At 46.6% G+C, this 14160-nt stretch overlaps 1 protein-coding gene across 1 annotated transcript in view; it reads right to left on the bottom strand.

Moving 5' to 3' along the window:
- LOC119445417 (uncharacterized) overlaps nt 1-4089 on the bottom strand; it is a 199906-nt gene extending 195817 nt beyond the window's left edge. The window contains exon 1 of the mRNA XM_037709707.2: nt 3855-4089. The gene's annotated coding sequence lies outside the window, so the exon portion shown is untranslated. The remainder of the gene's footprint in view (nt 1-3854) is intronic.
- Nucleotides 4090-14160: the final 10071 nt, after the last annotated feature.

Below are 14160 nucleotides of genomic sequence, written 5' to 3'. Positions count from 1 at the left end.
CCTGCTCTCATTGGCTTGGCATGGCATGACGTCAGCAAATAAACAATATTTCTCTCCTGAGCCAGTTTATCTTTCCTGTAAATGCTTTATATAGTATTGTGTGGGTGAAAATTTCCGTCAGTGACGATACTATGGGGGGCATCGTTACGTGTAATCTGAAATTAGCATTTACCGTGGAGATAAGTTTACGCTGCTGTGGCGCCACTATTTCTCGCGACCGACCCAAAATAGAAGGGTGCTGACGCGATTTTCGAAAACAACCCTGAGACGTCCAGTGGAGTGACGTAAATTATAGGGGAAGAGTGAGTAAAGTGGCGCAAAACTACGGGTCGTAGTTTGCGAAGTGTTCTCCTTCCATTCCCTCTTCCATTTCAATTTGTCATTGCCTCCATGATAACGTGCCGCACTTAATGCGCGGATCAGTCATTTGACGTGATGGACCCGAAGAAGTGATTAGATTAAACGGTAAACTGTAGTTGCAAAATGCAGTGCCTGAGCTTTATGCGGGATTTCGAATTAGGGGGGGGGCTGGAAGTATTAGACCTTCCTTTAATTTTTCGTCTTGTTTCTAGAGATACGAGGCCTAAGTGACAAATCCCTAAGCGGTGGCTTCTTCATTAAGAAAAGCTTCTAATTCGCCGGCCATGTCCACCAACGTTATGTCTGATAACACCACTGGGCGATGCATTTTCTCACGGACCGCTGTTGGGGTCGTGCAATCAACGTAGTGAATATACGAGCCGTGATACTACTTATTGAAATGAATTGTTTTACGAAAACTCGTCTGGTCAGAATTTATCACGCTCAAAAGGAAAGGCAGGCGCTGACCATAAACAGAAGTTATTAAAAGCAAGACGTTTTAGTGAGCAAGACTATTGCGAGCAAAGCTCCCGCACGGGAGTGGCAACATCTTGTTTTTATTCATTTGTATTTGGGGGGATGTCAGCTTTTTTATTTCACTTGATACTCTTTCTTACGAGGGTTTGATTGTGTGCGTGAGAGAAAGTTCAGGAGGACGTTTTCCCATCAAGACATTCTGGCATGGTGATGCCTCTAAGCAAGATTGACGTCATAGTGAAGTCGCGCGAACGGCTTCGTTCTCTGTTCCTCCGCTTCTGCTGTTTAATTTCTTTACGCGTGGAAATAATCTCTGTCGATTTCACGTCGAACCAACATGATCACGTGTTCATATTAATCTGGCTCGAGTTCTTTAGACAACAGACGGAAGGTTACGGCGGTTAACCCGTTGAAGATTTTGAAATCACTTCCGTGACACCTGGTTAAAATGCCAGCCTGATGAAGCAGACGGGATGTATAAAAGTTCCAATGCGTTATATCATTACTGATGACATGAACGTAAATAAATGAAATAAAATTACGGGACGGCAGTTTACGAAAGCATGCTACGTGTGTTTGGCAAAGTGTGATTATAATAAATAATAACTTACGAATAAAACTGCAAACGTTCCAACACTTCTTGCTTCGAATATATCGTTCCACGATGCGCAATATTCTAGTGCAGCACACCGTCTACTTTATGACGGCAATGCTACAGTCGTGGGAGTTAGCATGACAATAGCCCCGCAAATGAGGCTCAAGAGAACGTGAATATATTAAGGCGGCCAATGGCGAAGTTTGTACTGAACATTCACGTAATCAATGTCTCTTCTCTTTTTTCTAAATACTTTGCTCATAAAGTCGACAGCTTATTCTGGCGATCAAAAGCTTTCGCCATATGGCGCTGTACAACGTCTGACGTAAGATATCCGTGCCATCAAGTGCAAACGACAACCGCAATTGTCGCAACGTGCGCACATTTATTACGGGAGATCAGCTGAGAGTGCGTCGTTGATGGAAAGGATTAGTGGAAAATTACATTCGCGTTCTCTTTTTCTGCGTGGCACAGATAAGGCATGTTTGCGCCTAACGCCCGTTTTACCTTTCACCGGAATGCGGCAGAGGAAATCTTTTATGTAGGCAACGGCGATCTTATCACACTTGTGTCACGCTGTGCGCGCGTACAGAAAGATAAATTACCACATGCACGTTTTTCAGCGTGGATTTCGACAGAAATTTAGAAAATTTTGAGCCGTTGACAGAGGGCAGATTTCTCAAGGCGACCTATCAGTGCGGCAGAATGCTCCGCCTCTCATCACCACTCATATAATCGCAGCAGTTGTTCAAGAACCTCTCGTGTCTTGTTGCTTCACAGGATGTAGTTTTAGATAGAAATGTTCCCCACATTGTGCAATTGGGCAGTTTATATTTCACTTCTTGCGTTCAACCTCGCACGCAAGTGTGACGTGACATCATTCACCATTGGTTTTTCTTTGGTGTTTTCCATGTTGTTCAGCATTTTTTCCAGCAATTTCGAACCCCCATAGTGCCTTAGCCCATAAACCAGTATCAGTGAAATAATTAGCAAGAATAACGTACTGCCCACGTCTCCACCTGAGCCCCTGCCTAAATCAATCAATTAACCTATCTATCTATCTATCTATCTATCTAATCTATCTATCTATCTATCTATCTATCTATCTATCTATCTATCTATCTATCTATCTGTCTGTCTATCTGTCTGTCTCAGTTCTGCGAACTGTCGCTGAAGTGGCGGGCCAGCCAGTGGGTAAAGGCGCTTCGATTTCCACAAGGAGAATACTCTGAGTGCAACTTGAGATCTTATTTCCGGTTGGTTGGAAAATGATCACGTAAGAACCGGTGTTAAGTATGTGCTCCGTCAATTCCGGAGCACTTCTGCGAGGTACTTTTCTAGTGCAACGAACAAACTTAGCGCCACCAAGCCTCGTGTATCACTTTTCATAGTTCGAGTTTAATACAACTGAATTCTCTTTTAAGAGATGCAAACATAACGTCAAATCCACAGTAGCGTTTTTAATACGCTTGGCGATGGTTAAGTTCCGGTTAGTTTAGAAAAGCAAATACTAAATAATTATGTCTATAATTATTACCTTCTACTTCTAATAACATTTAATTACATTTTTTGGTGGTAATGTTATCTAAATGAGCAGAAATACAGGTGAGATAGTTGTTTTAGTTCCTCTTGAGGTGAAACAGTATTGAGCACATTGTGATAGTGATACACCTTCTTTTTCTGAATTTCATTATAGTAGACTGGCCTTTTAATAGGTTGACTTATGGTGTGTAATACACGTGTATCTGATCCTTTATGATCTGATACCAACTTCTGACTTTCCACTAATAATGTTTCCCCATTCAAAACTACTATTACAAGTTGACGTGCATTTAAAGCGTTTCAGTAGAGACTATATTGAAGACCGGGAATTTGTGCGGCACCAATTCATTTCTAGTTTTTTGCTGTCGGGAGCTTTGTAATGTAATGTAATGTAATGCCGTTACATTTAATGCATAGTTGACATTCTTTAGCAAACTCATTTTCTCAATCTTTCTTTGCTGCATTTAATTTTCTGTAATGCCGACGACTCTTGTTCTACTTTTGATCTATTTTCCAGAATTTTCTTGATCAAGAATTTTTCTCGAATTTACTTCAACGCATCAATTCGCGCTTGCTTTCAGACAAGTGACACATTCACTTCAGCACAATCAGGTGGATGCATTATGATCTTACCATCCCGTTTATGAGTTGTAAGTGGGGATTGCCTGACTGTCAGGGTCGAACCGTCAATGTAGCATTCTGATATAATAACAAAGATTAAGCATTCTATAAATGAACTTTTGTCAATCACTAACCTTTTACTTTTTCTGCCTAATTTTTTAAGTGTCCGCCCTACACAGCAAACACTCAGCACGTTCGGAAACAAAGTGAAGCAAGAAACGAACGAAGCAGTCCCGCATAGCGGTCCACCGCAACTCACCGAAAAGTTGTCGACGATGCTGGCAGCAGCGGGCGTGTATCTGGTCGTCAACGGCCTCGTCGGTTTGCAACGGCGCTGTGCGGATCGAAGGTTTTCAGTAGAAGACGCCGACGGTCGGATGCGGCTGCCGCAGATGCCGATGTGTGTGCGCGTGCGTGAGTGCGTGCGTGTTCAAGTCCGGATTGCTTGTCCTGGGGTCAGCGTCGACGCGCTCGGGGTTGTGTCGGGACCTGGGCCGACCGGCCGGCGCGCTTATATGCGGCGCCTTTCGAACCACGTGACGAATGGCGCGCCCGGCGCCCATTGGCCCGGGGCGGCGCTGGTGGCGCGCGCCGGCTCCCATTGGATGCGCTCGCGCGCGCAGTGGTGGGGGCACCTGTTGAAAAAGAACGGTCGCGGAGAAAGAGCGGCGGGTGCGGAGGAAGACGACGAAGAGTATAAAAAGGAGGGGGGCCCGTGGGTAGTACGCGCGCGCCTTGATCCGAAACGCGCGCTCAAAGCCGAGAGGGGAGGAGGAAGGCGCGGAAAGGAAATGAGTGAGAGTAAGAGCGGTGGCCTCTCCATCGGAAGGCGAAGTTGAAGCGAGTTAAACCAAGGGTCGCGCGTGCGTACGTTGATGTTGCATTTGCCGCGGAGAAGCCTCGTTAACTGCGTCTATTACTTCCGTCCAGGTGTCGCTTGGCGGTCCGACTCGGCCCGATAGATGGTACTGCGGCGTGAACTGTCTAATAAAGGTTTGCGACTGTATGGCTGGACATACGCAGCCTTGTAAGTCTTCTATCAGTTTGAAATAATTAATTTAGGAAGAAAATATAAGCGGGCGATTGCGAGTACTCAGGAAACGTAGTTCGCTCTGCAAATAACGACCACGTCGATGTATTTGTCAAACAGGCCTGCAGCAGTCGGCAATTTCATTTCTACACTGTGTTCTCGCGTAATGCGCGACGTCGGAGCCCGCACCCATTTCTTGAGCTGCGGTATTGAGTATGGGAGGATAATTGAGCTTCTGTTTACTGTATAAACGTCGCCACTCGGTGATTCGCGCTACAAGCACTTCTCTGAACATCTATTGTAAATAATGATAATCATCTTGCTCGCACATCCCAGAAAATAATTATAAACGAGCACTGTCGCTAGAGATACTTGTTTGCAAATTGCTTAACTGGGCGTATACGTCTGCTGCCTGGCTGCCTGGCGCAGTCCTACGATTGGCGGCGTTCTTTATCATAAACGCCGAGCAATGTAATCAGTCCTTCCTTGTCGTAAGCTTGAGTTAACATGATATTCCAAAAAAAAGCAACAGTCAACCGTTTTTCACTACTCATATTTATGCGCATCTTCATGCGCCTTTCGTGACTTCATTTCTGGCTTCATGGAAGTTATGTGAGGTCGAGATGAAGGGGAACAAGGAAACATTGTGGTCCTATATGTCTGGCTATTCTCACACTGCTTTATCCACCTGTTTATAACGTTAATTAATCAACGAAGTGTATTTACTGTCTCGGAACCAACGGTGCGTGCTTTACTAAAGGCTAGAAAATGCCGTTTAGTAAGTTATTACTGCTTAAACAGGAAAGTGCTGCTAATCAGGTGGAATTTCGCCCACAAGTCCATATTATTGGCTGTAAGATGAACAAAGTTCTGTACTTTGTGCAGTTGAAGACGTGAGGTATGGCACCATCAAGTAAAACGCAAACAGAAAAAGAAGGAAAGAAAAAATGGCACTGAAATGCTTGTTACGCATACTTGCATGCACATGGGACCCGTCGTTGCTTGAAGTGGGTTTCTAGGAAGGGTGTGGCACAAAATGCGAGGCTTGGAGCCTCAATTAGGCCAATGATACAATCATTATATCTCATCCAGGCCATGTTGCAGAGCACCGACGATGTCGCAGCGTGGCGTCACCGGCGCACGCGCAGTAGCCATGGTTGGTTCTGCCGCCGCCTGTTCTCGGCGAGGTGAAGTAGCGCAGTGCTTCGTATTTATGTGCGCCACTCGAATGCGCGGATATGTTACAGCGAAGCTGTGAGGGACTAGGCTCCCCAGGATCGTTTCCGCGTGTGGAACAAAAATGTCATCATCAGCATTTGCTTTGACTCCATGTGCGTGGAGGTTTCCCGCCAGTTGTGCCTTAGCACATGAGTCAAAACGGATGATGGAAGGCCCATTGTTATACCCCTCGACACCACCGAAGACTCTTTCACAAGTATCGCGACACTCGACGACGGCACGTTCCACCAATCGCTGTGCCCCTTTGTCTCGTGACGTAAAGATCGCGCTAATGCTGTTATCAGCAGTTGCCCTTTGGGCTCGCCATGGGACGGACGCTCGTTTAACCACATCTTCCAGGATCCTGTCGTCAGGATCCTGATGATGCCGTGCAGTGTACCGCGGCTATGAACGCTGTGGCTCATACGCTAGGCTATGACGATGGGGTGCACTTGGCGCAGCAAACGCACTACTTGGCCATCGCGCCAGGCGAAAACAAGGCGCCGGTGTCCATGCTCTTTGAGGAAACTGCCGAAGATGCTCAATATAGTCAGTAATGATAATATATAATTTCACTACAGCGATATTCATTATAGCAGGCCCACCACAGTCCCAGCTTCGTTGGCTTCCATCTTCACAGTAGTGGAAGGGCTCTGAATTTTTTGGATCTGCCCTCTCACGCCGACCAAGTTGCCCAAGTTGTCTACCTGCTTGGTCTACTAGGTCGTGATGTCATCGTGGTCGTTCAACTGCCGTCATTCGAGCTTCGTGGTATCTTACTGTCACGATGTCGTCGTCATCAAGCCTTCCACCCTGACCTAGTAGCCCAAGTTTTTTAATAGCTTAGTCAATAGGGAGGACGCGGGTAGAATTTGACAAACTTCACACGATGATTAGGAAGCTCGTTAAAGTTACTCTAGGGATACCGATTAACACTGCAACCCAGAGATTGATGAGTCTAGGGGTGCACAACACAATGGAGGAAACTGCGGAGGCTCAGCAGCTAGCGCAGCAGGAAAGATTGACAAAAACACGAACCGGCAGGGATATACTACATGCAATAAGGGCAGAGCTATATATTTGAAGGTGCCCAATAGAGGATGAAGTGGAGTTACGAGCTGAGATTAGAGATGTGATTAGAACCACCCCCTCCCTAGAAACATGCATGCAGAGCATAACCTCAAAAGGAGAAAGAGCTAAAACACTCTTGTGGAAGATGGAACAGCAGAATCAACAGGCGGCTATCGTAGATGGTGGCTGGATGAAGAGGAAAGAAGCGTATACTTCTGTAGTAGCAAACATTCAAGGGAAGGTACAAGATGCCATCACTGTCTTTACCAAGGATTCCATGGTGGCGGAGCAAGGGGCAATTGCTCTAGCCATCAGGAACAACAAATTGACTTTCATTTACAGCGATTCCAAAGCTGCTATAAAGGGTTTCGGTGAAGGCTACGTGGCCGGGGTTGCAGCTAAACTTATTGAAAACACTATGACTATGAGAAGTGAAATCGAATGGTTTCCTGTGCATATGAAAGAAGTGGACGAGACCCGGGTTAACCTAAATGACGTTACTCATGACTTGGCAAGAGGACTTGCTAGCCGTGACTCTCACGACCGAGGCGTCCACCACCAGGCCGGGGAATTTAAAGGTAATTTATTAACCACTAACGAGAATACTAAACACTGCTATCTAGGACGCAGACAATTTCCATTGCCACATTCAAAGCTGAACAGGACTCAAGCAGTTTCACTGCGACTTTTGCAAAGCAGGAGCTTATCCCACGCCGTACCACTTTGATAAAATTTATCCAGAAAGGGAGATCAAGATTGTCACGCGTGAAATGGCATCATTGGGATCAGAGACATGCTATCCGGATGCCCTGCAACTCTCACCAACCCTGAAGAAGAATGGCTCCATTGGAAGAAGATGCTACAGAGTTCATCGTTTCAAGATCAGCTACGGGCTGTCCAGAGGACCCACGATGTCGCTGAAGGACTGGGCTTAACGGTACCATCGTGGGTGCGGCCCGCCTCAGCTTGAAAAAGTCGAGCCTCAGGACTTCTTTAAATAGAAAGTTTTCACACACACACACTAGATATGAGCTCGTGCACTTATCATACACTCGTCGGCACCCCATTGTCCTTATGCTGTTGTCGGGATGGCGTCGCAATTGCTCCATCATCGTCATTGTAACTGCGACGTCCAACTCTCATCTTGCCGCCGTCGTCATACCGTTCTTTTCATGCCATCATTGCCATGCTGTCGTTTCCCCATCGTCCTCCACTCAGTATCGTCATGCCATTGTCGTCATGACGTCATCGTTCATATCACCTTCGTCGATCAATCAACGACATTCCTTGTTCGTTATTCTGTCGTCATTAAATCGTGATTATACCGCCACATACGCACAGCTTCCTTGGTTCTCCACAAGAAAAGTAGAAACATACCTATCAAGAAAGGGGTCAGGCAAGCAGACACAATCTCTGCAATGATATTCACTACATGCTTAGAAGTATTCAAGCTCTTAGACTGGGAAGGCTCAGGAGTGAGGATCAACGGCAAATACCTCAGTAACCTTCGGTATGCAGATGACATTGACCTATTCAGGGCAAAAATGGGCACCAATTACAAGAAATGATTGAGGACCTTAACCGAGAAAGTGTAAGAGTGGGGTTGAAGATTAATATGCAGAATACAAAGTTAATGTTCAATAGCCTGGCAAGAGAACAAGAATTCAGGATCGATAGTCAGCCTCTAGAGTCTGTAAAGGAGTACGTTTATCTAGGTCAATTACTAACAGGGGACCCTGATCATGACAAAGAAATTTACAGAAGAATAAAATTGGATTGGCGTGCATACGGCAGGCATTGTCAAATCTTGACTGGGAGCTTACCGCTGTCGTTGAAAAGAAAAGTGGACTATTATTGCATTCCACCGGTGCTAACATAGAGAAAAGAAACTTGGATGTTAACAAAGGAGCTCGAGAACAAGTTAAGGACCGCACAAACAGTGATGGAACGAAACATGTTAGGACTAGCGTTAAGAGACAGGAACAGAGCAGTGTGGATCACAGAGCATACGGGGATAGCCGATATTCCAATAGAGATTAAGAGAAAAAAATGGAGCTGGGCAGGCCATGTAATGCGTAGGATGGACAACCGGTGGACCATTAGAGCTACAGAATGGATACCAAGAGAAGTGAAGCGCAGTTGAGGACAGCAGAAAACTAGGTGCGGTGATGAAGTAAGGAAATTTGCAGGCGCAAGTTGGAATCAGCTAGCACAAGACAGGGGTAACTGGAGTTTGCAGGGAGAGGCCTTCGTCCTGCAGTGGGCATAACCGCCATTGTCATACCATCGTCATCATGCCGTCTTGGTGGTTTTGTCATCGTCGTCATTCACCCTTCTTCATCCGGTTGTCGCACATACCGCAATCGTAACGCCATCGTTGGCCTACAGTAGGTATTTCATTGTCCTGATGTCGTAGTGGTCACGTTGCCGTCGTTATTAGATTATCATGATTTAAAAATCGACCTCTCATTGTTATCTTTACGTCGTCGCTATACGCCTTTGTCATTTTATCGATATCATTCCTTCTTCCTTATTCCATCGTCACTAAGTCCGCTTAATGTCTCCATGCCTATAGGCGACCTTGTCAAGCGAGTACCATAGCAAAGTGGACGACATCGGAGTATGCGGTACCGCAGACGCAATGAAAGTCTCAGAAATACCAGTACACGTGGTAAGTAAACGTGACTTCACGAACGTGGTTTGTCGGTATACAGCGCTCGATCGTTGTTCGCACTACCGTCTACCGTCATGGTGAGATGAGGACTGCCGTAACGTTTTTTTTTAACACGAAAGTGTTTTATGCCGGGGTCCACCAAGACTTCACTGACGTATTTCCGTCACGGAAATACGTCATAGAACATATTACAAAGAAAGAAACCAGAAGAAAAAGTTCCACAAACATGCAAAATTTGGAAATCGAACCCACGACCTCTCGGTCCGCGACGATAGATCGCCGAGCGTTTAACCTATTGCGCCACAAACGCATTTGCAGAGAACTACACAGACGCGCCTTATATATCTAACACTCCTCCGTGTACCCGCGCTCTTGCTCGGGGCGGTGCCGCCGCCTACGAGCAGAAAAGAGAAGTACTGCATTATGACACTAACGCGCACCGACAGTGAACGCTTCGGTGGTCTCAGCACTACGACGCCTCGATGCCAGCATTCGAAGGGACGCTGGCATCAAGAAGCACTACCAACGCCACCTAGGTGGCGTTCACCGTACTCAGCACAGCGGAGCGTGGCCTCCGCAATTAGCTCTGAAAATGTTTCTGAAGTTGATCGCGGAGGCTGCAATTACGACGCGCTGTACGCGCTGATTTGACTCGGTGACGATTCAGTTACGTGCTTTGTCTTGCGCGTTGTATTAGTGTGTCAGTTACGTGCTTCGTCTTTCGCGTTGTGCTAGCGTGTGCAGCGTAGTGCAGCTTCCATATGCACGACGGTTGCTCATGGTCATCGACGTTGGTAGTCGTGATGGAGGAGACGTGCCACCAGGCGTCAGCGTGGGTGCATCAACGCCTAAGGGCGCTTTAGCCACAAAACACCAATAGACATTATATATCAATGTGCAATAAACATTACACTACTTCTGTGAAGACACGTTTCACTTTCGTGTTCTATACCGATTCCTATATAAGAGGGATCAACCACATTTTTTTTACTATTGACCTAAACAGTGTCCATTTCCCCTTGGGGTATGCACAAAAGACAAGCCACCAAAACAATCGCACATGATCGCGTTTCGTTGCAGATGTCATGCGTATTAAGTAAAACCAATAACGTTTCTGATTGCCTTATTCTTGGCATACTTAACTATATACGGCACGAACTTCAAGTTACAAAAATGCACATTAACGCTAGAAATTGGGCTTTCTCGAGTTTAAAGTACCAAAGCGAGGCGGGAAACACGTTAGAGGCATCAGGCACAGGGATGTTACTGCAAAATGGATTGTGTAATTGAATGTGTATTTCTTGTGCATTCGCACGACGACGACTGGTACTTAGAACTAATCAAATTATTGTGTCTAACGTCCTTAAACTGCACACTGGGGTTTAAGGGATGCCCTAGTGGAGATTAGGGGATCATTTTCGACCACCTGCGGTTCTCTTAAGTGAATCTAGAGCACGGTGCACGAGAGTTTTGCATTCCACTGTCATGCGAATGCGGCCATGAATCGAACCCGCGACCTCGTATTCGGCAGAGCAATGTTGTAGCCACCGAGCTACCATGGCGAGTGTAGCTGATAGCTGTAGAAGTGCAACTTGCGTATAGCTTGTGAATCTTGTGTATAGCTGTATGCAATATAGTGTTAGTGCTACACTAAAGAGCTTCACGTCGATGCAATAGAAATGGTCAGCCCAGAGACCCCGTACTTAAGTGAAGTGCCGTTTCGGCACCGTAAATATGTGCATATTCTGTGGGAAAGAGTCAGGTTTTGAAGAGCAATAAAGTTTTTCTCGGTGTGTGATCTACGGACGAGGCATTTTTACACACTCCCCATAGTCTAACCTAAACGAACTTGTACTTAAAAAAAAAACACTGCGTTGTTGTTGTTGCAGTAAAGCGAGGATGGTCCGCTCAATGGACTAGTCGTATAATTTTCAAATACAGCTTCAACGCTAAGGTAGGCAGGTAAGTTTTGATCCATATTCATGGAACGAAAAGGCGCACTTCTGTTTTTTTTTGTGCCACGCTCATCCTTCTGTTTAAAGTTTTCCTTACGACGATGGTGAAATCATCATTATTATCGAGTGCGTTTGGTCTGGTAACCTCCCCTTGCGAAGATGCTCGCTCGCCATAGGCCGAGGAGGAGGCACAAATTTTTATTGACACCAGCAGTTTAGTTGGCTGGGCCTAGGCCTCCCACGTGGGGACGTCGAGGTCTTGCGTCATCGCCGCCTCGCAAGCTTGCTGGGTAGCCCAGAGTTGGTCGTCGAGTTATTAGCTGCGCAGGGCTCCCTGCGCAAAACAAAGTCCGTTTAGTAGGATTTTTAGATATAGTTGGCTCATTGGTGTCAAATGCTCCATTATACTTTGCTGTTTCTCGAATTTACAAGTGGAGAGAGAGAGAAACGAGAAGGGAAAGGTAGGGAGGTTAACCAAGGACGTGCCCGGTTGGCTACCCTACGCTTGGGGAGAGGGAAAGGGGAAGAATAGATAAGGAGCGAGAATACGAAAAAAAAACACATAAAGAGTCAGTTATTCACACAGTCAGTCGCAGAGGAAGGTCCACTGTCACAAGCGCTCATATAGTCCAGTCTCCTTCAAGAACTGAAGAAGAGCTTTTGTGGCCTTTCGCATGCAGGAATGCGTAAGCCATGGTCCCAGAATCTTTTCCTCTGACAGCACCCTGCTATCTAACATGCTGAGTTGAGTTTGAAGAATCCGTCGTTGAGCGTCAAAAGCTGGGCAATGACACAGAAGGTGCTCTAGCGTCTCATCGCAGCCGCACAAATTGCATGCCGCACTGTTAGTCATTCCTATTAGGAATGAATAGGAATTTGTAAATGCGACGCCCAACCACACGCGACACAGTAAAGTTGCTTCACCACGGGAGAGTCCAGGTGGCAGGCGAAGTCGCAATTTAGGGTCGAGAGAATGCAAGCGTGAGTTGCTGAAACCTGGTGAATTCCATCTTTGAAATGTGATGTGGCGAGCAAGTGATTGAAGTTGCCGCGCAGCGTCCGTTCTTGAGAGTGGTATAGGCACTCGCTGATGTTTTTGATGAGCCGAGCGAGCAGCTTCATCGGCGCTGTCGTTGCCAGCAATTCCGCAGTGGCTCGGCAACCACTGAAATACGATGTCGTGTCCTTTCTCAATCACATGGTGATGAGCTTGTCTTATTTCGTACACTAGCTGTTCGTGTAACCCGTGACGTAGGGCAAACTGCAGAGTTTGTAGGGCTGCTTTCGAATCGCAGAAAATGGCCCAGCGATTTGGTGGTTGCTGGAGCACGTAATGGATTGCACCTTGAAGAGCCGCAAGTTCTGCTGCTGTCGACGTGGTGTTGTGAGAGTACTTAAATTGCAAAGAGACGGCGTCCGATGGAACCACCACTGCTCCGGTTGAACTGTTGGAATTAGTGGAACCGTCCGTGTAAATATGTATTCGGTCAAGATAAGACTCGTGTGGCAAAGCAGGGACAACTGCTTCAGGGCTAAGGGTGACAGGTCTGATTTCTTAGCAATCCCAGGAACTGAGAGACACACGCGAATTTGCCGGAGACACCACAATGCCGATGTTGGGCGTTTTGCAGGCTTGAAGCCAGAAGGTATCGACTCGTGTTGTCTCGTCACAATACTACAGTATGTAGCCTGTGGTCGTCGCGCTGGCAAACTGGCTAAATGGTGGGATGGTAGTCGTGAAAGGTGTCGAATGTGCGCTCTTAGCGTCTCTGCGACGATATGGGTGGTGATCGGATGCTCCTGTGCAATGACAATCGTCGCAGCTGTCGAAGAACATCTCGGGAGGCCAAGACATGTACGAAGTGCTTGGGCTTGTACGCTCTGTAGTGCAAGGAGATTAGTCTTGCATGTGTTCGACAAGACTGGAAGACTGTAGCGAAGAAATCCGAGAAATAGTGCCGTGTAGAGCTGCAACATAGAGCGCACGGATGGTCCCCACGATTTTCCAGCTATGAACTTAAACATATTCTCAATACAAATGAGTTTTTTCTTCATGTTGGAGACATGGGGACTCCAGGTGAGGTCTCGATCCACAATAACGCCTAAAAACCTGTGAGTTTTCTTATATGCAATTGAGTGGCCCTCGATGCGCACTGGGTAGAAATACATCGGTTTTCGTGTAAATGCCACTAGTGCACATTTTTCCGTAGATATTGTCAGACCTTGTCGGCGAAGGTATGCCACTGTCAGGGTTGCTGCTTTCTGTATTCTAGCGCGCACTTGTGGCCGTGTCACGCCGGACGCCCAGATGCAAATATCATCTGCGTAGAGCGAGACATTGGCGGTCTGTGGTAGCGTTTTGGTAAGCCCCACTAGAACGAGGTTGAAAAGAGTCGGACTCAACACTCCGCCTTGTGGGACACCACGACTGGAAATATATCTATTTGTCGGGCCATCTTCTGTAAGAACAAACACTGATCTCCTTGAGAGATAGCTCCTAATCCATTTAAAAACGTGGCCTCCAAGTTCAGCAGCCTCAAGAGCTTGGAGAATGACTTCGTGGGTTACGTTGTCGTAGGCACCTTTTACGTCTAAGAAGAGTGCCACAGAGAGACGC

This window comes from Dermacentor silvarum, chromosome 3 (assembly GCF_013339745.2).
Source record: "Dermacentor silvarum isolate Dsil-2018 chromosome 3, BIME_Dsil_1.4, whole genome shotgun sequence".
In the NCBI taxonomy this organism is placed as follows: Eukaryota; Metazoa; Arthropoda; class Arachnida; order Ixodida; family Ixodidae; genus Dermacentor; species Dermacentor silvarum.
This window is presented reverse-complemented; position numbering and strand designations above follow the sequence as displayed.